This window comes from Triturus cristatus, chromosome 3_1, assembly GCF_964204655.1.
Source record: "Triturus cristatus chromosome 3_1, aTriCri1.1, whole genome shotgun sequence".
Taxonomy (NCBI): domain Eukaryota; kingdom Metazoa; phylum Chordata; class Amphibia; order Caudata; family Salamandridae; genus Triturus; species Triturus cristatus.
Genome location: NC_140583.1, coordinates 1,079,990,392 through 1,080,014,993, shown reverse-complemented (window position 1 = coordinate 1,080,014,993; position 24,602 = coordinate 1,079,990,392). Strand labels below are relative to the sequence as shown.

General features: G+C 43.5%; 1 pseudogene; it reads right to left on the bottom strand.

Moving 5' to 3' along the window:
• Nucleotides 1-21,403: 21,403 nt before the first annotated feature.
• LOC146861560 (zinc finger MYM-type protein 1-like) lies at nt 21,404-22,366 on the bottom strand (annotated as a pseudogene).
• Between the last annotated feature and the right edge of the window lie 2,236 nt (nt 22,367-24,602).

Sequence of the window (24,602 nt, the reverse complement as noted above, 5' to 3'; positions counted from 1 at the left end):
CACCGTACCATCCACTATGACGTTCATGTAACTGTGTTTTATTTTAACCCTTCAAGTATGAATTAAGACTATAACAGCATTCTGTGTATAAGCGGCCATCTGTGTATTCACATCGCTATGCCTTTTCACTCCTTTAATTCAGATAGTAATTCCTTCTTTTGTTAGCCTCACATAACTACAGTTAATCCCTTGCGCCTTCATGCGCATGTAGAATTCCCTCATCCAACATGGCTGCCTTTTTACTCCGTTAGGCTACAAGGCTTGTGTACCATACTTATGGCCCACGCATGCGCGAATCCAATCCTAGGCTTCATCAGCATGCTCCGCGGTTACACACGCCACACGCTACGGACTGCTGCCAGCGTGTCTCACTCCGGGATTTGATCACTCCGGAATAATTACTCTTCCAAGTAAGTTTGACTCCTGGGTTCCTGGGTTCACGCCGCCCGCATGTGGTTCCTTCTACCTATTAATCCCCGTTTTTCTCGCCTCCAGCATCACCGGGACTGTTGACTCTTCCTACGTGTCCCTACGTCAACACGGGTCCTCATCTCCTGTTCAGGATCCCTCGGCCAACTAAGTCTGGCTCTTCGGACCTTACCCTTGCTAATATTCACGTAGTAAGTCCTGCTGGCCTTGCCGGTACCACGGATTGCCTCCCTTATTAATCATCATGCATGGCGTGACATCTCACCTTGCATGCCTTCATTCAATTTTAATCGTCACTTCACCGGCGCCGTATAGATTTAATTGTTCTGCCTTGAATTATAATCGCCATAGCATCACAATTTCGGGTTAGATACTTCGTTCCCTTGGTTCCTAGCACTAACGGTTCTAACTAATTTCATGCATGGCGCGAGATCTCCAACTGCACGCCTCAATTCACCAGGTGTATTTCACAAGCACAGCAAGTCCTACTCCCCCGCTATCAGAATTGCGCACCTTACAACTTATACAAGGCCCAATTAATTTATTACAACCTCACCTTCCAGCACCATATTAATAGGAATGTCCCGCCTTGAACTACTTTCGATCGATGTGGCATCACATTAACTGCTCCGATGCTTCATTAACTTGGCCATTAGGATTAACGCTTACGCGCCCTGATTGCGCCAGACTACTTAATCACTACAACGCCAGTGTTTATTAAATCTTGGTTTTAGGACACAGAACTAATTTACTACTTTCCCCTATTTTAGATCTTACGTGCTCGCACTTTACATTGTCCTGATGATGATCTTGAATTACTAAGATCGAAACGCCGTCGACTACAATTTCAAAGTTCCCTCAAACTGTCTAAACCATCTGCGTACTTTTGATCTGTCTTTTTCAATGCGATGCAAAGTTTTTATTGTCACTAAACACTTCCCTTCACGCACCCTCACTTATGTATGTGTGAGCACTGTATATAATGTATACTCTTGAAATGCAAAAATGACAGAAACGGAAGCTACTCCATTTTATGATGTTAAATAAAATGTGATGCCTTCCTCTATTCTTCTATGTCCTTGCACACATTTCTGAACTGGATCCGACTGGGTTCAATATATCAATGAATGTAATTGAATTATTCTTAAACTTAACAATTGTAGCCTTGCTACCTGAGGATCCTTGACCTCACCAGACCACTGTCTTTCTGAACTAATTATTTACCCCAGGTCACAAACGTGTGGGGTCCCCTTGGTTTTGAAACGCACCTCAAGGAGTAATCAGGACTTTTGTCAGGGAGAACCCTAAAGTCACTAAATTAACATAAACTTAAATCGCTTATAGCTATGGCACAGATCAGACAGGCTTAACTTAGGGCAATGTGTAAAGTATTTATGGAGTACCAAAACGATAATGATGTCAAAATGCCAAACAGCAAAAATACTAACGAAACTTCGAAAAATAGAGTCAAATTTAATGAACAAAATTATACCAAAATGACAATTATCCAATAAGGGGAACCAGAAACATACATTTTAAAACATTTCAGTAAAAATAGTGCCAATAAGAAATAGGTGCCAATGACAGTGTATAGTTGTTGGAGACCAGGGCCTAGGTGTAATTTCAGGCAGACCATGAGGAAGCCCACCTGGTTGAATACACCGAGTTGATTGGTCCCGGTGAAAGTCTGGAAGTCAAGAAGTTAAAAAAAGATTCTAGGTCCCACTGGTCTGGAGAAAAAGTTTTTAAACTTTCCACATGCTCTTCTGGTTGCCTAACAACCACATGAGTACAGTTCTAAAGCCCACATGACCTCTGGAGAGGCACTTAGGGGCTCATAGGGTATCAGGCAGAGGCCAACAACATTTCCTCAGTCCAGGTCCAGTTGCCACTGATCAGCAGGGTAGGCAGGAAAAGGCTACTTGCAGCTTGCTGTATACTTGTAGTCACACAGGAGGCCAGCAAACTGACTCTTGGACTGCACTTGTTGTCCTCGGTACAAGAGGAAGCAGGTACAGTTCGTCAAGCATCCTCTCAGCTCACAGAAGCAGTTCCAATCCTCTTTTGATCATCTGCAGGTGCATATGTTTTTCTGAAGAGGGTGCCTGGGAATGTTACATTTAAGCCTGGTACTAACTAGTGGGTGGGTGACTCCTGGCTCCTCCCTAACCAATGGGGGTAAAGGTTACCTTGGGTATCTCTTCCCACTTGTGCAGCAGTACCTGCAATCAGGCCAAAAATGCCGTGTGTCAGGGCATTTCCAACATAATGTAAGTCTTCAACCACACTAAACAAGGGCTCTGAGGACTGGTGATGTGAGTGGGGAGTGTACTATGGTAATCATTGTGTCCTCTGACATCCAACACTAAGGTTCATTTTAAAGCAGGTAATGTACCCACAAGAAATCCAAAAACAGAAGTCTGATAGGACAAAACATGACAACCAGACAGGATCCACAAGAATTGTCTTGACATTCTGTTCTCATTCCTGTCAAGCAGAACTTGACAGTGCAGTGTCATAGGATGACCATACTCCAATTTTTTAATATTCTGTGTAGTTCAGAGGATTCATCGCTGCCCATTCAAGCCAGCCAATTGTGTGGTCCTCAGAGGCAATGCCTACTCAAGGCTGAGAGCTGATAAGGGCTTATGTTAAATAGGCAGATGAAGGATAGCTTTCTAAAAGTAAATTTTCCTTAATATCTATCAAACATACGGTTTCACCATTGAATTTGATTGTCATTATCTACTTTAAATTGTGGTGTAATCTGTTTCTAGCCCATCTCATTGACGAGACACAGTATTAGTATTTATATCAGAAACTCGTTTTCTACATAGGGCAGCTAGGCCTGCCACAGTGAAAATAGCTTTTTGGGCCTTGTCCCTGTAGGGACATGGTGGTAATTATTTTCTACAGTGCCCATTTTTAAATATCATGCACCCTACCTTGTGGACTACAGGGCCTACTTAGAGGTGACTTACCAATATTTTGAATGGAAGTTTTTACCTGTCAAAAATAATTATTTTAACATGTTGCTAAGTAGGTTTTACTCTGCTGCAGTCTATGGAGGTGGGCCTGAAGCCATGTCTATACTGCCACTATAGTGGATGACAGGTACTGTAATCCACAAATGGTATTTAACTTCCTGGCTGTGGGTGTGCTTTCTATTCCCTATACTAAGGACAAACAGGCATGTTAAATGTACCAATTGGGAAGAAGCTAAATTCTCCATGTGGCCAGAGCACATACACACGGCACTGAACAACAGTACCCTAGTGTGCACAGACTAAAAACCAGCAATAAATTAGGGACCAACAGAAGAATTAGGGAATACCATATAGAAAAGGCGGATTTCATACACTGACTCTCAATCTTAGTGTAATTTTAGGTGACACATTGAATTTGTCTACAGACTTAGCCTTAATTTTTTTTCTCTGTTGATACTAGATTTGCAGTATTTGTAGTATCTATTCCGTTATACCACAACTCTACCAAAATGCAGTCTTCCCCTTGCTTTCTCTCATCCAGACTGCTTCCCTTGGTATTCTTGTTTGCCTACACACTATCACATTTTCAATCCGCCTTCACGTCTGCTATTCAACTCCTCTTTAAATTTGCACCTACAGCTTGACTTTTTCGATCCCTTACATTTTTCACTTTTTTTCTTACCATGTCCAATTCAAGTTTTTTACCTCAATTCTCCACATCTGTCTCCTCTAAGGATTCTGTAAATTGCTACTTTACAACTCCCTTCTTCTCTGCAGGTTGATCTGGCATAACAATATTCTCATGGTCAAAGCTGCTTCCAGTCTATATCTCTGAAAACTCTTTGATGTGTCTTACTTGTCTTGCTTATATAGCTTCCATCTGCCAAATCCAATCCTTGCCTTTCATTTTTCCTTGTTATATGAAGAGCACGTTTGCTTTTTCTTGGTTTAATGTGTTATTTCAATGGCAGAATTAAATTGAGAAGTCCTTGGTTTTGCAACTGTGCATTTTTTAAACAGCAATCTTCACAAAGTATCACCCTTTCAATGCTTAAAGGAATGGTTAGTTTTCATGGCCCCTGGCAGCATAAGGAAGGCATTCTGATTGCTGCAAAGTGATGCATATAAAATGCCACCACTTAGCGACTGTTCTTGGTCAGAGTCCGCAGCCTGATAGGCCTTACCCACCTTCGTGCATTAGCCACGCCACGTTCACCAGTTCCCCCAAAAGTAACCCCCCCAGGCAAGATCCCAGAGCTATAACCCCACACAAGCACACGTCCTTAACCGGTTTTATGTCAGACTATTGTCTGAAATATCACCTATTGTGTCCCAAATTTTGTTTAAAAAATATAGTCTCAATTAGTGTTAATTTTCGTTTAATTCCAGTGGAGCGATATTTTGTAGATGATATCCATGACACAATATTTTTGTCAGATGATATTCTGACAATTATAATCTGATGCCATACCCTTCCCACTTATCTTACCCTGTCGCCTCCTTCATGCTCCATAAAACTCTCAGCTCTGCAGCTGTTTACTAGTCACATGAAGGCAGGAGATCACAAAATGGCTAACAGAATGACACAGGAATTGTGCAGGTACCCACTGTTAACTGCAAGAGTGGAGGGAATGTTGAGAGCCATCACCACAGAGTAATTAATGTAACGTTTCTGGATCCCTAAAGTGCATTTTTATCACGTTTTGATACTTACCTGTGGCACCTCAAAAGAATGACTAATTGGAGCCCCTAGAAAAACTATATGTTGATCTTTGGGTGCTTTCAGACCCCGAAGGCCAAATCCATTATTTGGACAGTTAAAGCAATCTGGCGCCCTCGTGTGTCCGCTTGTGATGGTGCTACCAGCCAGCTGCCTACAGTGTCCCGTATATAGTGTCAGCCTTGTGTAGCTGCATAAATGCACGGCCATTAGCTGGAAAAAATCAAAAAAAGAAAAAGCAAGCAAACATTTACACACAGCAGCTGTGGGACCACATTTTAAGTGCACCAAAATATCTCGATGTGTTGTTTCTCCTACTTACTTGGAAACAATGTAGAAATATTTTGACTGCAAACACAGTTTGTGATTAAATGAGTTGGAATCATGGAACAGCAGTTATAGGATTACTTGGTGTTGGTGTGTGCTAGATCCTCAGCACTCCAGAATACATTAAATAACAGCCTAATGAATTAATGTTTAGCCTGTGCTTTACTTTTCAAAAGCAAATGCACTTTAATTCACACAGTACATTCTAAATATAGAATTTGAAATGGCACATTAAGTCCAAATCTCTCTAAGGACATCAAATAGAAGTCTGTGTAAGAAGGCTGTAATGAAAGGTCTCAGATCTCCCCTGGACCAAGGTATGTACCGTCACTTTCCCAGGGAGAGAATATCAGTTCCAAACTTATGGAATATAACATATACACAGCACTTCCTAAGGTGGGCAAACTTTCAACACTCCCCCAAAGGCAAGGCAAGAAAACAATATCACATGAGTCTCTTCTAGACCAAGGTAACACACACAACACTTCTCTAGAGCGAGATATACTTTGCATATCACTTGCCAGGAGTAGAACAACTTCCTATAACACAATTACCTGCTAGAAGGGAATTCACCCAACCTTCTACAACAGAATACTTGGCCAAGAAGAGTCCACACCTCCTGCTACAAGGAAAAGACGAATTGGTATATCTGGGATATATTTATTAGTAAATAGCACCACACGGTAAGCCAAATGCACATATCATAGCAGAGTCTAACATATCAATATTATGATTGAAACACAATCAAGGCAAACATATATGTAGAAATATATATATGTATATAAATGTATGGAACCTGAAAATAAAGTTATAGTAAGCAAGAACAGTAGAAAAAACTAGAAATTAGTGGAACACCTCACTAACTGTCTGTCCATCCCGTTTCCACTTCGCCAAAGGGGAGTCCGGTTCTTCGGCCGGAACAGGAGACAGTAGTGACACTATACGTCCCACCGCCACAGCTGCACGTCTGCCCTGTGATGAACTTTCACCGAACAGAACCCAGACACCTCCTTTAGTACAAGTGGAGACGTAAGACGAAGCTCCTGGTGAGCCTCGCTCCATTTTCCCATCAGAGTCCGTACCACTCCGCACCAAGGCCACAGCTTCAGCTGGCCAGGCGTCTGTTATGGCTTCAGAGCAGAGCGAGCACATTCCTCTGACAAGATCCAGTTCTTTCTGGTCAGTAAAGTGTGAAAAACAAGTGAAAAGGAAAACACGCCCTTCTCACCTAGTGAAGCTCAGAAAATGGCGACAGCTCAGAAAATGGAGTCACTCAAGCATAAGCATCTATTCACGCAAAAGAGCAAAATTAGTATGCAAGATGACATAAGATCAGGCCAAAGCCAATAGCAAGCACTGCCGTTAAGCAAGATAAAGTCAGAAATCAGAATGACATGAAGCCATGTCAAAGGCAATAGTTCAACACATAATTCACATAACCCAAATAATACTATAGACTTTATCCCTCAGTATACAACATTGAGCACATGTGTGCACCACCACCCACAACACTGCACCTCAACATCCCATACCTTCTATTCTTAGCAAGACTATTCTACTGAAAGACACCAAGATTACAGGACAGAAGAGAAGCAGACCCATCCTACGTTAAGGTTACGCTAACATAACACACTAAAATCAGTTAAAATGGTGGTGGTTGAGGGTCATCATAGGGTGTCAGACCACAAAAGTGGCTCATTCACTACATTGCACCCCATGACCCTCGATCATCACCATTCACATTCGTCAAAAACCAAATCTCTTAACTAAAGACACAACTATGAAGGAAGCACTGCATCTCTTAACTGCAAAAGTGAATTATTGCAAAGCAAATAGAAACTGCACATCATAACTGAAAAACAAAACTATCATTGAAGCACTGCATGTCTCAATTGAAAGCAAAACCATTTAAAACTACATTTCTAAATTGAAAGACGCAACTACTACAAAGCACATGTTGAAACAGCAACTCATGTGTTGAAGTGGCTACACAAAAATATATAATTCAAAACAAATCATGATTGACCATGTTTAAAAAACTACATCACATAACTGAAAAACATAGCAAAAGATATGATAATCACTACAGAGCAAGCAAAGACTGCATTACCTAAATACATGTAAAAGCAATAACTCAGGTGCATCTAGAAATAGCTCATAGATAGCTGGATACATGTTGAATGGATACACAAAATAAATGAATCAAGCTCTTGAATGCTCCTAATGTCTCTAATGGCTAAACTGGAAACCCTACTGCCAAACTCATATATTTTGTAGCAACAGGTGTTTCTCTTCAGTCTCTAACTCAGAAAATATCTACTATAATTTTAGTGTCTCTATTATTTCATCCCTAAAAAAAATAAAAGTTCTTCTGTGTGAAAAAACACACAGCCTTCTCCCATCACATCTGAAATTCACGTTGATAAAACAGTTCACAGTTCTGGCAAAGCACATCGTGTTGTTCCCTCCTCTTCACTTTTACACAAGCAGTTCCCTGTGTGAAAGATACACAGCCCTCATACATGAAAAGTCAACCTCACATACAGGAAACAGTTCCAATCGCAGCCCACTCTGCTGATCCCTCTTCGCTTGGAAAGAAGCAGTCCATCTGTGTAGGACACAGCTCTCCGGCATCTATCTTCATCTGTATCTCCTTGACAAAGGAGGACTCCATCTGGTCCGGTCAGCCACAGGACCTCAGCTTCCATCAGCCACATGACATCAGCCGCCATCGTCTGGTCTGGCGATCACTCCAGGCTTGGGTGGGGGTGAGAGGGAGGGCCCCACTCACACGGGGGAAGGGAGTCCCACTCACATGGGGGAAGGGAGTCCCACTCACACGGGGGGACTGGGAGAATCTGAAAAAGAAACAAGCATCACTCTCTTGCAAAAAACATTTTTCAAAAGCACACGTTTTCTGTCTTGCACTTCTGAAAGTACAATATTTTCATTTCTGTCTAGATAGCTCTCTTCTAGCTCTGGAGAATTGTCTAAGAATTCTACCAACGCTTTAGCCTCTGAATTCTTGGTAAAATCTCTCTTTTTCTCTACACAGCAAGAAGGACTGGGGCAGTCTCCTTCACTCACTGCACCCCTCACAGGCGCTGCCCCACCTTCACAAAATCTCTGCGGACCCTAACTGGCCCCTTGCCAAACATAACAAGCAGAGACTTCTCTGCTCCTTGCACTAGCCCCTCCTTGCCATATTATCACACCAAGGTCATGGCAAGCCAGCAACAAACTCTCTCCTGTCTGCCCTGTTCCTCTCAACCCCTCCCTCTTCTTTTGCAGAGGGGAGGAGGGAAAACTGCTCCTATTTGCAAGCCTCCCGAACATCTCTCTCAAAGAAGCTTTCAAATGAAGCACCTACAGTGTATTTCATTTCTTCCCTTGCGCCAGATTTCTACGTGCCACCCACTCCCAGAACAACTCTTTTCATGTCTGAGAGGAAAAACAGCTTTAACATCTCCTGACCTCCAGCACGACTTCACATTCTTTAATCTGAAAATGCTCCACCATTCTGTCTAACTAATTCAAGCAAATTATTAACTGTCATTAGTCTACCACCTCATGAAAAAAAAAAAACTAAACTGCTCTTGACATTCAGGGGCTATTGGTATCGAAAAGAAAAAAGCATTAGCAATATCAAAAGTCGCATACCAAGTCCCATGGTACTTCTGTAACAATATCTGGGACAGCATCAGTCAAAGAAGGTGTATGTTTGTCCAATTCGCAATATTCAACTGTCATGCGCCAATAATTATCACATTTGCGCACCAGCTACACAAAATCATTTTAAGCATTAGTGATTGGGGTCACCAAACCTACCTCTATCAAGACCTGCGCAAACTGCTCTTCTGTCTATATAGGCCATTTAATAACCATTGCAATCTCCCGTAGGCAAATCACATTTTCTCTCACGCTGTTCTATCCAGTATCTTTTAGTGCGCAAAAGCACAGCACTTGTCCAGCATCTGAATTTAAAAGTGACCTCTTCCATCCCTGCACTTCCCTGTAACTAAAAAGAGCACATTGCTCTTGAATTACCTCACAAAATACATTTTCATATTTCTGAATTGACCATATATCAGAACTTTTAATTTCTAAAAAACATATTTTTGCCCCTTTTAAATCAACGTTCACATCCTGCAACCGACTACGCCAAAATGTAATGAAAGGTCTCAGATCTCCCCTGGACCAAGGTATGTACCGTCACTTTCCCAGGGAGAGAATATCAGTTCCAAACTTATGGAATATAACGTATACACAGCACTTCCTAAGGTGGACAAACTTTCAACACTCCCCCAAAGGCAAGGCAAGAAAACAATATCACATGAGTCTCCTCTAGACCAAGGTAACACATACAACACTTCTCTAGAGCGAGATATACTTTGCACATCACTTGCCAGGAGTAGAACATCTTCCTATAACACAATTACCTGCTAGAAGGGAATTCACCCATCCTTCTACAACAGAATACTTGGCCAAGAAGAGTCCACACCTCCTGCTACAAGGAAAAGACGAATTGGTATATCTGGGATATATTTATTAGTAAATAGCACCACACGGTAAGCCAAATGCACCTATCATAGCAGACTCTAACATATCAATTGTATGATTGAAACACAATCAAGGCAAACATATATGTAGAAATATATATCTGTATATAAATGTATGGAACCTGAAAATAAAGTTATAGTAAGCAAGAACAGTAGGAAAAACTAAAAATTAGTGGATCACCTCACCTAGGGCCTCATGTAGGTAAATAAATTTTACCGGTTCTAAAATACCGAGCCGTACCGAATCGGTAAATTAGAATCGGTAAGTTATATGTAGGTAAAAATTCGGTAACAGTTACCGATTCGGTAACATTCGGTAATCACGAATCGGAATTCACCGAATCGGTAAATACCGAGGTGGTATTTACCGAATCGCAAAATACCGAGGTGGTAGTTACCGATTCGGAAAATACCGATTCGGTATGTACGGAGTCGGTAAAGAAAATCACATGACTTGACGAAACAGCGAATCCAGTGCAACGACAGCCCACCCAACCTGGAACTGCCCACACCCAGGCAGGTGTACTCAATTAGCCGAAGTGGCCACACCCAGGCAGGTGGACATAATTAGCCGACCCTGGAGAGGCTTGGAGTGCAGAGGAGAGGCAGGGAGCAGTTGCATGTGCGAGCGGGTAAACGAACAGCATGTCCAGCCAGAGAACACAGAAAGACGGAGGGGAAAGGAGGAGGAAGCTGAAATTTAGCCCCAAGGAACTCCAGGTGCTGGTGGAGGAGGTCGTGAAGCAGCACCAGAAGCTGTTCGGCAGGCAATCCCTGCAAGTGCCTGAGGTGGAAAAGCGCAACATATGGCTGGCCATCCAGGCGCAGGTCAATGCTGTGGGAGTGACCCACAGGGACATTGAGGTCCTCAAAAAGCGCTGGTATGACCTGAGGATTGTAACCAAGAGGAAGATGGGTGACATCCAGAAGGAGGCCAGCCAGACCGGAGGTGGAACCAACAGGGCACCTGCCCTCACCGAACTGGAGGAGCTGGTGGCGGCCACAATCGAGCAAGAGAGCGTCGTGGGTCTTGGGGACGCCGACAGCTCTGCCAGAGCCGCAACACACCAAGGTAAGACGAAAGCACAGCAATGTATCCCCCCCTACCCCATCCCACATCCCCCAAATGTGAAACGAGAATCACACTGCAGTCCACACGTGTCAGTGCAGACAGGCAATGCATTTCGGGAGATGTAGTCAGGGCAACACTAACCATGACGTAAATGTTACAGGGCAACAAGGCATGTCACGCACTCGAGGCACAAGGAGACAGGGGACATGTTGGAATGTGAAATCATTTATTGTGCCGCTTGCAATGCAGCCCTTCGGGGACACTGAGCCAATGTTGTATTTCTGTCCACAGATGTGACATCATGCAGGACAGGGCATGCTGCAGGAGAGACGGCACCACGGCAACATCAAACACCTCCAGCCAGCACAAGTACAGACCGGGGAGCAGGCCCACTGGCAGCCGCACCACCAACACAGCCAGCATCGCCGCACACAGAGCCAGCATCACCTCACCGTGAGCCAGCATCACCACCACCAGAGCCAGCCTCGCCACTCATGTTCGATTCACCGGCCACATCTCCGCTTGCATGCGTGAGACAGAGGAGGCGTCCAGCAGCCAGGCTACGAGCCTTGGACACCTCGTCAGACGACAGCATGGGCCCTGAAGACCGCACCGGGCCCCAGGAAGGGAGCCATGCCACTGTGCCCCACACCTCACAGGCAGCACAGACGGAAACAAGAGGGCGCCGCAGGTCGCGTGTCCAGAGTCCACCAGCACCCACTGACGGCCATGGTGTCTTCTTGGGGCTCGAGGGCCAAATGTTAAAGCAACAGCGCCTGCAATCAAAGGCAGTCATGTCAGTCCAGAGGCACATGCGGGTGATGAAGACAAGCATAGTCAACATGGACACAAACATTGGCGGCATGGCTGCGGGCATTCGGGACATGTCCCAGTCTATCCAGCAGTTGTGCAGCAAATTAGATGCTGACATCGAAGCACGGCGCCGGGAACGCCAGAGAAGGGACACTACCAGCAGGGCACTCAACCGTCTGGCAACTGTCACTTCCCTACTGTGCCGGCGCTCTGTGACGATGCAGGAGGGCCTAACACAGTGCTGCAGCGACCTGTCTCGGGGGATGGTGCAGGTGACAAGTGCACTAGGGGTGCTATTGACGAGTCAGGCGTCGACAACTGCTGCAGGGGATCCTGCGGAGAGCATCGACACCACCAGCAGCATCACACCCCCCGTCCCAGAAACACGCAGGAGCAGCAGGCGGCTTGGGGTTGGCTCTAGTGAGGATGCACAGGCCGTGCAATCCACCACTGCAGCGCGTATGCGCAAACATTGATGTCGCCCTGCGTAGCCACTTCACAATGGGTGACGTAACCCTGGACATACTCCTTGTATAGATGATATATTGCCAGATTGGCCTGATCATGTGTTCATGGCGTGGTGCCACATTAAACTACGTCATGACTGCTCACAACTCGCTGTGTCCCCTTACTTACTCAGAAATAGTTGGATGTGATCTCTGCCCGTCTCTCTCTCCCATCGATTGCAGTTGGCACTCTAGCTGCGTTGCCCTCTGGCTGGCCTGACTCATCCTCGTTGTCCTCAAAATATGTTAGTTCCACATCTGTACCTTTTTTCGTGGCAAGGTTGTGCAGCATTGCACAAGTGGCAATGATCTTGCAGCAGGTGATGGGTTTGTACTGGCGTGCGCCTCCGCTCTTGTGCAGGCAGCGGAACCTGCTCTTCAGTAGTCCAAACGTGCGCTCCACCACATTGCGTGTTGTTTTGTGTGCCACGTTGTATCGTCTCTCACTCTGGGTAGCTGGGTGTAGGTAGGGAGTGAGGATGAATGACCGGCATGCATATGCACTGTCGCCTGGATGGGTGAAAGGGAACCATCAGTAACATGCCTCTATACACTATGTTTGCATGTTTCAAGGGGCGTCACTGTTACTTACCTAGCAGGTATCCCTCTCCGAATTCTCCGGCACTCAGTCGTGTGTATATCCCACTATTCTGGAAGATGTAAGAGTCGTGGGTGCTCCCAGGAAACTTTGCAACAATATCTGTGATGATGTTCCCTGCATCACAGATCACCTGCACGTTGATGGAGTGGGTGGACTTCCTGTTCCTGTAGATGTGCTCTGTATCTGCTGGTGGACAGATTGGGATGTGGGTACCATCAATACAGCCGAGGACATGGGGGAACTGTGCCATGTGATAAAAGTCAGTTTTTGTTTTCTGCAGTGCAGCCTGTGAGTTCGGGAAGCTTATGTAGTGGTGCATTCTCTGCATCATGGCATCCAGGAACTTCCTGAAGAAACGGGACAGGCAACTTTGGGATACCCCACCCACCGCAGCTATCACCACCTGATAACTGCCGGATGCCAACAGATGTAGGCTGCAGAGCACCTGCACATGTGGGGGTATGGCGTGCGCCCTTCTAACTGGCAGGTCCAGGAGTGGGTGTAGGTCCCTGATTAAGTCCATGATTGTTTCGGGGTGTAGCCTGTACCTCTCATGTATCTCTGCATCAGTCAGCTGTAATAGTGTGATGCGCTGTCTGTAGATTTGTTCCTCCCGTCGCCACACCCTCAGTCCTGCTGCCTGTAGACGTAGGCGCCTTGCAATGACGTACATAGCGGCCATGTTGTCCACGCTGTTGAATTTTGGGTTTGCTTTTATCCATTGTTGATGGTTACCACCTGCTTTTAGTCCGTGTTAATTACCGACTCTTAATTACCGATTTTAATGGATTTCTTAATTACCGACTGCTCCTACATGTCATTTTAAATTTTTACCACTTCATATTTACCACTTCATGTTTACCGATTCGTTAATTCTGTATTCGGTAAATATGAATCGGTATTTTAGAATTCGGTAACTATGAATCGGTATTTACCGCCTCATATTTACCGAAAAGTGGTTTTTGGACTCCTACATCTCACTTGTCTGTATACCGGTCGGTAACGGCATATTTACCGAAAATCGGCCGTTACCGACCGGTATTTCGCTACCTACATGAGGCCCCAACTGTCTGTCCATCCCGTTTCCACTTCGCCAAAGCGGAGTCCGGTTCTTCGGCCGAAACAGGAGACAGTAGTGACACTATACGACCCACCGCCACAGCTGCACGTCTGCCCTGTGATGAACTTCCACCGAACAGAACCCAGACACCTCCTTTAGTACAAGTGGAGACATAAGACAAAGCTCCTGGTGAGCCTCGCCCCCTTTTACCATCAGAGTCCGTACCACTCTGCACCAAGGCCACAGCTTCAGCTGGCCAGGCATCTGTTATGGCTTCAGAGCAGAGCGAGCACATTCCTCTGACAAGATCCAGTTCTTTCTGGTCAGTAAAGTGTGAAAAACAAGTGAAAAGGAAAACATGCCCTTCTCACCTAGTGAAGCTCAGAAAATGGCGACAGCTCAGAAAATGGAGTCACTCAAGCATAAGCCTCTATTCACGCAAAAGAGCAAAATTAGTATGCAAGATGACATAAGATCAGGCCAAAGCCAATAGCAAGCACTGCCATTAACCAAGATAAAGTCAGAAATCAGAATGACATGAAGCCATGTGAAAGGCAATAGTTCAACACATAATTCAAATAACCAAAATAACACTATAGACTTTATCCCTCAGTATACAACATTGAGCACATGTGTGCACCACCGCCCACAACACTGCACCTCAACATCCCATACCTTCTATTCTTAGCAAGACTATTCTACTGAAAGACACCACAATTACAGGACAGAAGAGAAGCAGACGCAGGGCCATCCTACGTTAAGGTTAGGCTAACATAACACACTAAAATCAGTTAAAATGGTGGAGGTTGAGGGTCATCATAGGGTGTCAGACCACAAAAGTGGCTCATTCACTACAAAGGCAGGGTCAGAATGGGACAGAAAATAGCCCGGGGAACCAGCAAATAAAGTGGCCCCTATTAGCAAATCAGATGGCTAAAAAAGTGGCCCATATTTGCAATTCGGGCTGTTTAAAACTTGTAAAGGCAAGCTGAATATGCGTTTTGCAAGGTTCGAGAGACTGTGTGCATGTTTGCTTGCTACAGCCAATGTTTGTGCTATTATCAGAGAAATCAGATAGGAAAAATGGCACCACCAGTCTCTAACACAGGCCCCCACACTGGCCTGTCAGACCAGCTAGATAGGCCAGTCAGACCCAGTAAGAAGGTCTATATAACTTTTAAACAACAAGCATTTGCAATGCAAATAGGTCTCACATTTGTGAGTTGGAGCTATTGACATTGTAAATGGCAATGTTTTTTACCTATACGTTTTCATTTTGGAGTGAATGTATGTAGTGTGCAAAATCCCTTGGAAAGGTCCTGCACTTCGTAATAAATATATTGAAAAAGCCGCAAAGTGTGGATTGTATCAACAATTGCTTGGCATGTACCTCATGGGTGAAGTGTCACCACACATGCACACCGTGGTGCTTTACTAATGCGAAACTCATTAATAAAAGTAGTGCTTACAGAATAACCAACGCAATCGGGATCAGAGCATGTGAATCCAAATCCTGACTTCTCTTTCATTTTCTAGACTATTTGACTCACTGTTCTGCGTCTTGGTTATCCCCCAAACACTGGAAGGCAATGAAGTTTGCCTAGGGGGGGGGCAGGGGGGCTTCAGAGGTGCATGAAAATGTATTAATTGCCTAGTTGTCAAAGGTCGCCCGGTGCTATTAGTTAAAAGTGCGCAGATTTCGTTATGATATTAAGAATACTTTACTCGCATCTATGAGAAAATTGACATTAACTAAACAAAATGCCGGAATGCGTGTCAGTTTTCACAGTGTTTTAGACAGTACTGGTTGCTTAGTTTCATTGCATCAATTTTTTTATTTACTCTTTTACATAGCATCCAAAGTAGGTTACCTAACCCCAAATCCCCGAGTTGTTAAATGACCCATAGAAGGGAGTGTTTTACAGTTGAGCAAATGTGTCCAAATGTGATTTTGGTAGGTGCCATGGAATGATCAGCCAATGAGGTACTTGATGAGCAGGTATTTAACTACACGTTCAAAACATACGGTATTGTGGCTGTTGTTTGTTTGTACACAACCACCTCTCTGAATGTGTTTATTAACACAGAGCTTCATCTACTAGACAGTGCTCACAGAGGGACGACTAAAGCACAGAACAAAATGTATTCATTTATCCTGAGTGTAAAGGCCCCCGAAGGCTTAGGTGCCGACCCGGAGAGACTAGGGATCCCAGCGCTTCTACAGACTCTGCCATGCTCCTCTGCACCTGCAGGGCACAGCTCAGAATCTGCCGTTTCTGTTAAGAATAGTTGAGGGGGATGAGGTTGGGGCATGCAGGAGTTACCGGCAGATTTCCAGGTTATTGAAAGTGATGATTCTGACGTGAGGCAATGGAAACTTACTTTGTCTGTTTGTCTGCACCAGTCTATTTCTCTACCATCTACCGGGCTCACTGTTATGTATTCATTCATCTCTCTTTGTTAGTGGTGCACAAGCCAATATATTACTTAACAGGTAGAGCCAGCCGGAGACTAGCTAAGCGTATACGAGCCAGTGGGCGAGCCGTGAAAATGATCGGCATGTTAATCATACAGTAAACATGATGTAAATGTGTGATAATGTCTCTTCAGAATTCAAAAAAGGGCATTTCTTTAGCGCGTCACCTCAGTACACAAGATTATTGCACTGAATTGAAAGGAAGTTATTAAAAGTGCTCGTTTCAAGCATGAGTTAAAACACTGCCACTCCTCCGCCCGACAACAATGCCATTAGTGAACTAAGAGGTGTCAGTTGCCATGCATACCCCGAATGTTGCCTAGAGTCTTATTATATTTAGAGTAACATTAAAATCTAGTTCATTAAACACGAGAAGTTTTTGTACAGCATGCATCTTGCAACTCGCATATTTCAAGGTGGCAATAATAAAGATGAAAACGGAAGTGCCGGCAGTCAATAAAACACGAACGGGAGTGGGGGGGCGGGCAAGGGTGAGAAGTCAAAGACTGAGGGAGGGGGTGGTGGGGTGGAAAGACAGGGAAGAAAAAAGTGTGAGGAGTAAAGGGGCCAATAGCCGTGGAAGGATACAAATGATGAATGAGGAGGGACTAACAAGCCTCAAACCAATCGGAAGGCAGCATTTAAGACAAAAGCCAATGGGCAGAGAGTGGGCGGAGCTTCCATGAAGCTTCCACACGACAGTATATACAGCATGCCTCGCAAAGCGATGGCAGCACATTCGCACTGCAACGCTAGGCGAGACCTAAAAATCTAAAGCACCTTCCTAAAGAGTTTGTCACAGAGTTCACAATGTAAAACCTTTTCCTGATGTATTTGGCACTCATTTCCACAGTGTGAAACCCCGTTCACAGTCTGAGAGCCCTTCGTGCTGCACTTTTAATGGGATAAAGACGGGTAAAGCCCCCTCCTATGTTATTTGATTTAAGTTGGCTCTAGGGATGTCTTTACTGCTTAATCGAGAGCAGTGCAACTATTTTAAAGAGGGACGTCCATAACTGTTGCTCAATCAAATCCCTATAAAGAAAACCAACAAAGATGTGGTGTCAGAGGCCATCTCTTTATAATGCTTTTGAATTTTTAACTCTTTTTGTGATTGCATGACCTTTGGCAGGAAGCTAAACCTGTCTCCAGCTCAACATATTTAAAATAACAGAAAACATATGTTTAGGGAGGCTTTATGAGGGCAGGTGATCTACATCAACATGAAAAGTATAGTGTATGTGTGCACAGTACTTTAGCTGCACCATGTGCGTCGGTTCATCAAACTGCCTGGGGTAGCGGAAGGGACATCAAATGCCATGTGACCCCAGACTGATGTCACAGAAAGTGACATCACGTGAACAGTGACCTGCAGGAAGTCACATCACCTGTCCTTTGGATCCCCATGAAATCAAAGGAAGCGACAGTGCATGACCTTTGACTTTATGCTAGCACAGGAAGTGAAGCCTTTAACCTTTGGTTGCTTACATCACACAGAGAGGCTAGAAAATCTCTTCAGGTGCAAAAGAAGTACTCATATACAAAAACACTCAAATCTTATTGAAAATGCAGCTGCAGACGCTGTTTCAGGTAGTATCTTAAATGATACAGTTATTATAATGTAGAATTGATTAAGAACCTATCAAATAGTGTACAACAATGGTGAATACAATAGTCAAGTTGAAATCAGCCATTATCAATATCAAATAACTTATAAAATGGAAAGGTTAATGGGCCTATAATGTTCAAAACAAGTTCACTTTATCATTTGTTTTAGAAACTAAGAGTACCATGTAATTATATCTAAGTCTTGGAACATAGATAATAGTGCTAATTAATGTAGATCAAGTTCTCCCAGCAACCTTCCTTTCTGTGACTTAGTAAACATATTTCTAAATTTGTGGACCATCTGGGCAAGGTTAGATCCATCCAATTTGACCCAAATGTGAGTGCTATTCATAAGTTTACAAAAAAATTAGGATCCTCACCCATGGGTGTACTGATCAACATTTACAAGGCCAGATGTGTTTAAGCAGCTACCTATGGAGAAGGGATCTGGGGAACACAGGAGCAGTCAAAACTGCAGGTGGCTGAAAACAAATGTGCATGCAAACTACTACATCTACCTATGTCTGCACTTGCATAAATTTGTCATGATGAACTGGGCCTTGATTATGTAAGTGACCGTGTCCATGTAGCCCCACTCATGTTATGGGTTTCGCTTTGGAATCATCCGGATGCAGTACTAACAAAAACAGTAATTAATGATTGTCTGCAGCTAGACAAGGCAAGTAGCATCTCCTGGCTGGAACATGCCAAAGCACAACTTAAATTGATAGGGAGACAGGATCTTTTTAACAACCTCATGAGTATCACAAGGCATACGAATGCCATGGTCAAGAAGGAATGGATGGATCACACAATAAGAAAAAGAGAAGAGGGGGAGCTCAGTAAATGATCAGTCAAACTCTAAAGTATGCTAGTAACTACTAGGCATATGGAACCCTATTTGTTTACCATTCCTAGCTCATATCAGTACTATTTTATTAGATTCTGTCTTAGTGTATTACACTTATAGGTTGCTTACCCCTCAACAACAGGACCTCACAGTGTGTCCATGTGATTCGACTTCTGCTCAATCGCAGTTGTATTTCTTCTTTTTCTGTGTACTGTACAAGAACAGGAACGTATTACATGTCCCCTGCTTAGGAGTCTAAACATCAAACAATGTAGACCCGCACTGTTATTTCTACAACTACTACAAACATATATGGTATGTCACATAGTTTATAGGTGTATTGCATAGTTGATTAAGTCACGGAAGATTGTTGCCAAATAATTATTCCCACGTGCCTACTCTTCCTCCGCTTTAAGAAGTGATGAGCATGACCTCACTTATACCACCTTGCAACCAGTAGTCTTACAGGTCTCATGTCAGTACGACAACAAAGGAAGGGAGGTTCCGCCAGAGCATACAGCTAAGGCAGTGATTTCTTAATATAGCACAATAGATCTCAGCATGGTCCTTGTTCCACTCTTTGATTTTACCAACATTGGCAAGCGCACAATTCACTTCTGCTGCACCTGCACTTTATTAATTCATGATTTGAAGCTACAACTTATTAATATTTTAACATGATTTTATGGTGTTTCTGGTTGAAAGCAATGTGTTTCATATTTACAATCGATTTCTACTTTTTATAGATTTTATGGCAAACATCATCAATTGAAATAATATATACATTTTTGACACATGTGGGAGTGTATACACAATTGATTTTTATCTGATATGTATCAAATGTACGAGCTTACATCTTTTATGTTTTTTTAAAACTGAAAAAATATAATTTACTTCTACTTCTACATATTTCTAAACGTGCGGAGCCATTGAAACTTTCCAGATTTACTATCATTAATCTCTTCTACAGAAAACATGCACATCACTGGTACAGTAGCTGTGTTGATCATTATATCTGCATTAGCAATTTAAAGAGTGTTACTGAAATTTGGGCTGATTTTACTCACATAGATGAGGATACTGGCTTTCATATTGATACTGCATTACTGATAAAAAGAGATGCTGCTGCTCAGCTTCCTTGGAAAAAAGAAGGTGCTGACTGAGCAGATGGAAAGAGGCCAACAGTTCACATGTCCCTATCTAGAATTGTATCTGCTGGTATGAGCAGCAGCTAGTTCTAGCATGATTGAGGCATCCTCCTATGTAGAGACTGCCTTGAGGGTAAGTTGATGCTCAGCTAATTTAAAATCCAGAATAGGTTGACAGTCCCACAGATATTATATACAGATCTCTGAGAAGGATACTGGCTGGTACAAAGAATAGTTGCTGTACTGATAATTGCCAGTCTTGATGAGAGAATAAATAGGTGGACAGCAAGTGCTTAGCTACAGGAAATCAAGGTTGTTAACAGTGCTTTGTAATACTGGTTTCATATTTCTACACATGACAAGCTGATGTAATTAGGCTCCATATCCACCGTGACAGAAAGAAACAAAATGGACCGCAAGTTGTGCTTTGCAAATGGTGCTTGGAAGCGTGGTGGCTGCTCTCTTCTTGTCCCTGAATAGGTTACTGATTTCTGCAATCACTGGCAGATATCCTCAGGTGGCATATGCCTCAAGGAGAATAGAGACTTTTTGAGGAGTAACTGTTGTTTGCCTGGCCATCAGGAAAAGGCTGATAGTCAGTGACTGCACCCGCCTGCATGGGACTCTCTTTTCCCCCACCAGAGGGCTGCTGTGAGTGCTCCCCCTGAGAGCATCTTAGGCTCTCTTCTATGTCTGTAATATGGCATGGGCACAGAGGCAAAGGGATTCCCTCGTTTACATGGGGCACGCAAAGGAGGGAACGCCCCCTGAAGACATTGCTGGCACTTTATGTGCGCCAGCGCAATCTGTAATACAGAAGGGGGGCTGCACAAGCGTCCGTGGCCCCTTCTGTAATACACTTTATGTAATATGGCCCTGGGTAGAAACATGAGATAGTACCTGACACATTCTTGTCTGAAAGATAGAATTTTGCAGTTTCCAGTTTGGATTGTAGAAGACTTCGGTCTACTGCAGCCTCTGGACATTTGTCAACAATATCTAGTGCAGAGGAAAAGTACAACATATTTGCAGCTTTTGGATTGAGCATTCCGACAGCAGACGCAACACCCATGTTGTCTGTAAATTGAGCATAAAACTCATTTACATATTTATCCAAAGTAGAGACATAAACGTCCTGCTTTAAGCACTGAGACAGTGTAATTTGATTTTTGTAGACATCAAAATGGCTGGATCTTACAGAAGTATTAAGAAAATAATCTGTCAGTTTTTACTCAATTTATGGTGTCTCAAAGCTGAAGCCCTTGGTTGGATTTTTCTTGAATCTCAATTTCACACTGCTTTCCTAAGTTCTTTGCGTGACTTAACAATTCAGCCCCCTGACTGTCTTGAAAGAGTTTCAATAATTCACTTCTTGTTGGCTTAAGTAGATCACGTGCTCTTGGCAAGTCAAGGTCTTTGCTCTGTAGTACTTCAGCTAGACTGTGAATCTTTCAGAGAATTAGTTCCATAAACTGCAATGTAAGCAAGAAACCAAAGCCTCTTGCTTCTGAACTAGCCTTCCTATCACATTGTTGTGATTCTATTACATGGAGAACAACGAAAATAGACTAATCACATCTGTTCTTTTCTAACACATGAGTACCAGTAAAACCACTTCATACCTGAGAGTCCTTCTAACTCCATTGCATACAGATTACTCTCTTTCTGAGCTTTCACAAAGATCTTATGCCTTGGTGAACTTTGTGAAAGAAAAACATAAACTGCTTGTAATGTTGAAAACAAGTGTTTTACTGGTTGTATGATACTGTTTGCGCTAATGCAAGGTTTAGGTGATGGGCATGGCAGTGTATATAAATTGCTTGCGATGCAATCTCTCTTATTTTTGCTTGGACACCATTAAAATAGCCACTCATAATGGATGCTCCATGGTAGCACTGTGCAACACATTTCTTCCAGTCAAGATCAGCTTTCAGTGCTGCTTCAACAATGGCTGCAGTAAGGCTGGAGGCATCTAACTTCACCATATGGTATCACCCGAGTGCATTCTCCTGAACATTTCCATCACCATCAACAAAGCGTATAATAAAATTCAGCTGCTCTTTATGTGAGACATCTTTGGTTTCTTCAACTACCACCGCAAAATATTTTGACACTTTTTTAACAATACGCTCACGGACAAGCGCTGTCACCACAAATATCATGTCATTTTGGTAATCAGAAAAGATATAGTGCCCATACCTCCGGGACATTGTTTCGTTTAACCTCTCTTTATCAGAAATCATCTCTAACAATTCAATGAAATGTCCCCTATTGTGAGAATGCTCAGTTTCATCCGTGGAACAGAATGCAAGCCCTGACAAGCCAAGAAACATACTACCTTAAGCAGCTGCACCACAAGTGGTCCATTCTCCTCACTTTCCTTCTCCACACCTCTTACTATCATGGAAGAATCTGACCGCTGATGGTTTGTAGGCTACTGTAATCTTTTGTAGTTGGTCCAAGCAATAAATGACGATTTATGTTTCTCTGAATGTAACTGTTTGGACATGGAACGAGTACGCTTTTCCCACTTACTGAAACTAATATCAATGAATGTAACATTTCCAGAATCACGTACTCCTCCTTTCAAAGAAACCAGCACTAAAATGCCTGCCTGCAAAACAATAAACAGCATCTTTATGGACTGAATACTCTACCCAATGATGGGTTTTGTAATCTCCATTAAACGTACGTCATGCAGTTATGGGGAATGTTTGAAGTTTGGGTTGCACTGGGCCGCTATAATGATTCAGTGACAAGCCATCTGCCAAGAATTCACATGCTGGGTGACATCTTGAGGTTGGTGTCTGACTTGTTTTTTTGATACGAGGTGCCTCTATTATGTCACTCCTCAAAAAAGAGCTGGCTGTGTTGTTATTGCATGATGATGACAAGGCCAGCTTGTCCCTGGCTGTATTGTCCTCACAGGATGATGACAAGGATAGCCAGGGAGGTACTGTCATCTAAGCTGCCAACATAAGAAGATGAATCTTCAACCTTTTTGTGAAACTTACATACAGCACTGTCTGCATGTGAAGAAATATCAGTAATCTTAACAATGACAGAACTATCATCAGCACAGGGAGAAGCAGCTGCAATGGCAGCAGATGTTGTTTCAGGGATGTCATAAGAAAGTGAGCATATGCCTTCACTGCTAGACAGAACAGCATCAGACAACTCTTTTATTCTCTCCCCTTTATTAGAACCTGAAGGGAAGATCTTCGGTACTCCTTTTTTTACTGAGCAAATCCAATACTGATCTTTATTTTTGATCTTTGGGTTTTGTAGTAGGGAAAGACATTTTTCTGTGTTTCTTTGTTTGCAGCTGAACTTAGCAATTCCACTGCTACAATGTCAAACATGCAGAAAAAAAGGGTTAGGGCATGGTATGGTACATTGCGCATTACAGTGAGGAAACATCTGACCATGCAGGGCAGGAGGGAGGGGGCAGGAGCATTGACTAGGACAACAGAGGGCAGGGAGGCAGTGGGTAGGGGCAACAAGCTAATTGTGCAGGGCAGGCGGCAAGGGCTGTGGCAAAAGAACAGCAACACAGGGCTGGAAGTGGTGGAAGGAGAACAGACTTGGACAATGGAGGGCAAGAAGGAGGGGAGTTAGGGGCAGCAAGTTTGGGCGGGGGCAGCACAATGGTAAATGACAAGCCAGACCCTGTGTCCAGTCCCTCTGCTGTACATTACAATGGACATCTTACTTTACGTTACGAAAACCCTAGAAATTGACTGGGAAAAAAGAAGAAGTTTGAAGTGACATGATAGTAAGGAATTGTAAGAATATCTAACTTTCCATTAGCAAAACCTTAGAAATTCACTGGAAAAGACACGATTAAAGAGGTGTTATAGAAAGGTGACAATGTTGCATAAAATTTGAGACTAAAAATACCAATGAAGCCCTAAAGTAACTATTTCTTGTACCTTTGCATGCACTGATTATGCCCTTAAGAGAGAAAGAGAGATACAGTCAGAGTTAGCCAGAGTGAGGGAAAGAGATATTTTTTAAAGAGTCAGAAGTGAGAAAAAAGAGGATGAGAGATAATTTTATCAGGAGGGATCATGTAAGGCATGGGCCTTTGAGAATGACAACAGAGATCATTCCTTAAAATGTTCTTGGTTGTTTTCTTGCTCTGGCAAGTTGGAGAGTGAGGAAGGTTGCCCAGCCATAGTGAGATGAGGCGGGAAGCTTGAATGTCCCTTACTGATGGAGATGGGGATGAGAACCATAAGCATCAACCAACATTATTAAGAGCTTTACTAGACATTCAGGTACTGCCCTATGAAAGCATTACCAATGTGTTTAGAAGTGCCCTACCAGTCCTTTTAAAAGTCTCTTTAGAGGGGCGTGGCTAAGGCGCGGCGCAAGATGGCCGCCTGAAGAGTTTTCGCCGCCGCATCGGGACGTGCGTCGGAATATTTACGGCGCTAACGTGAG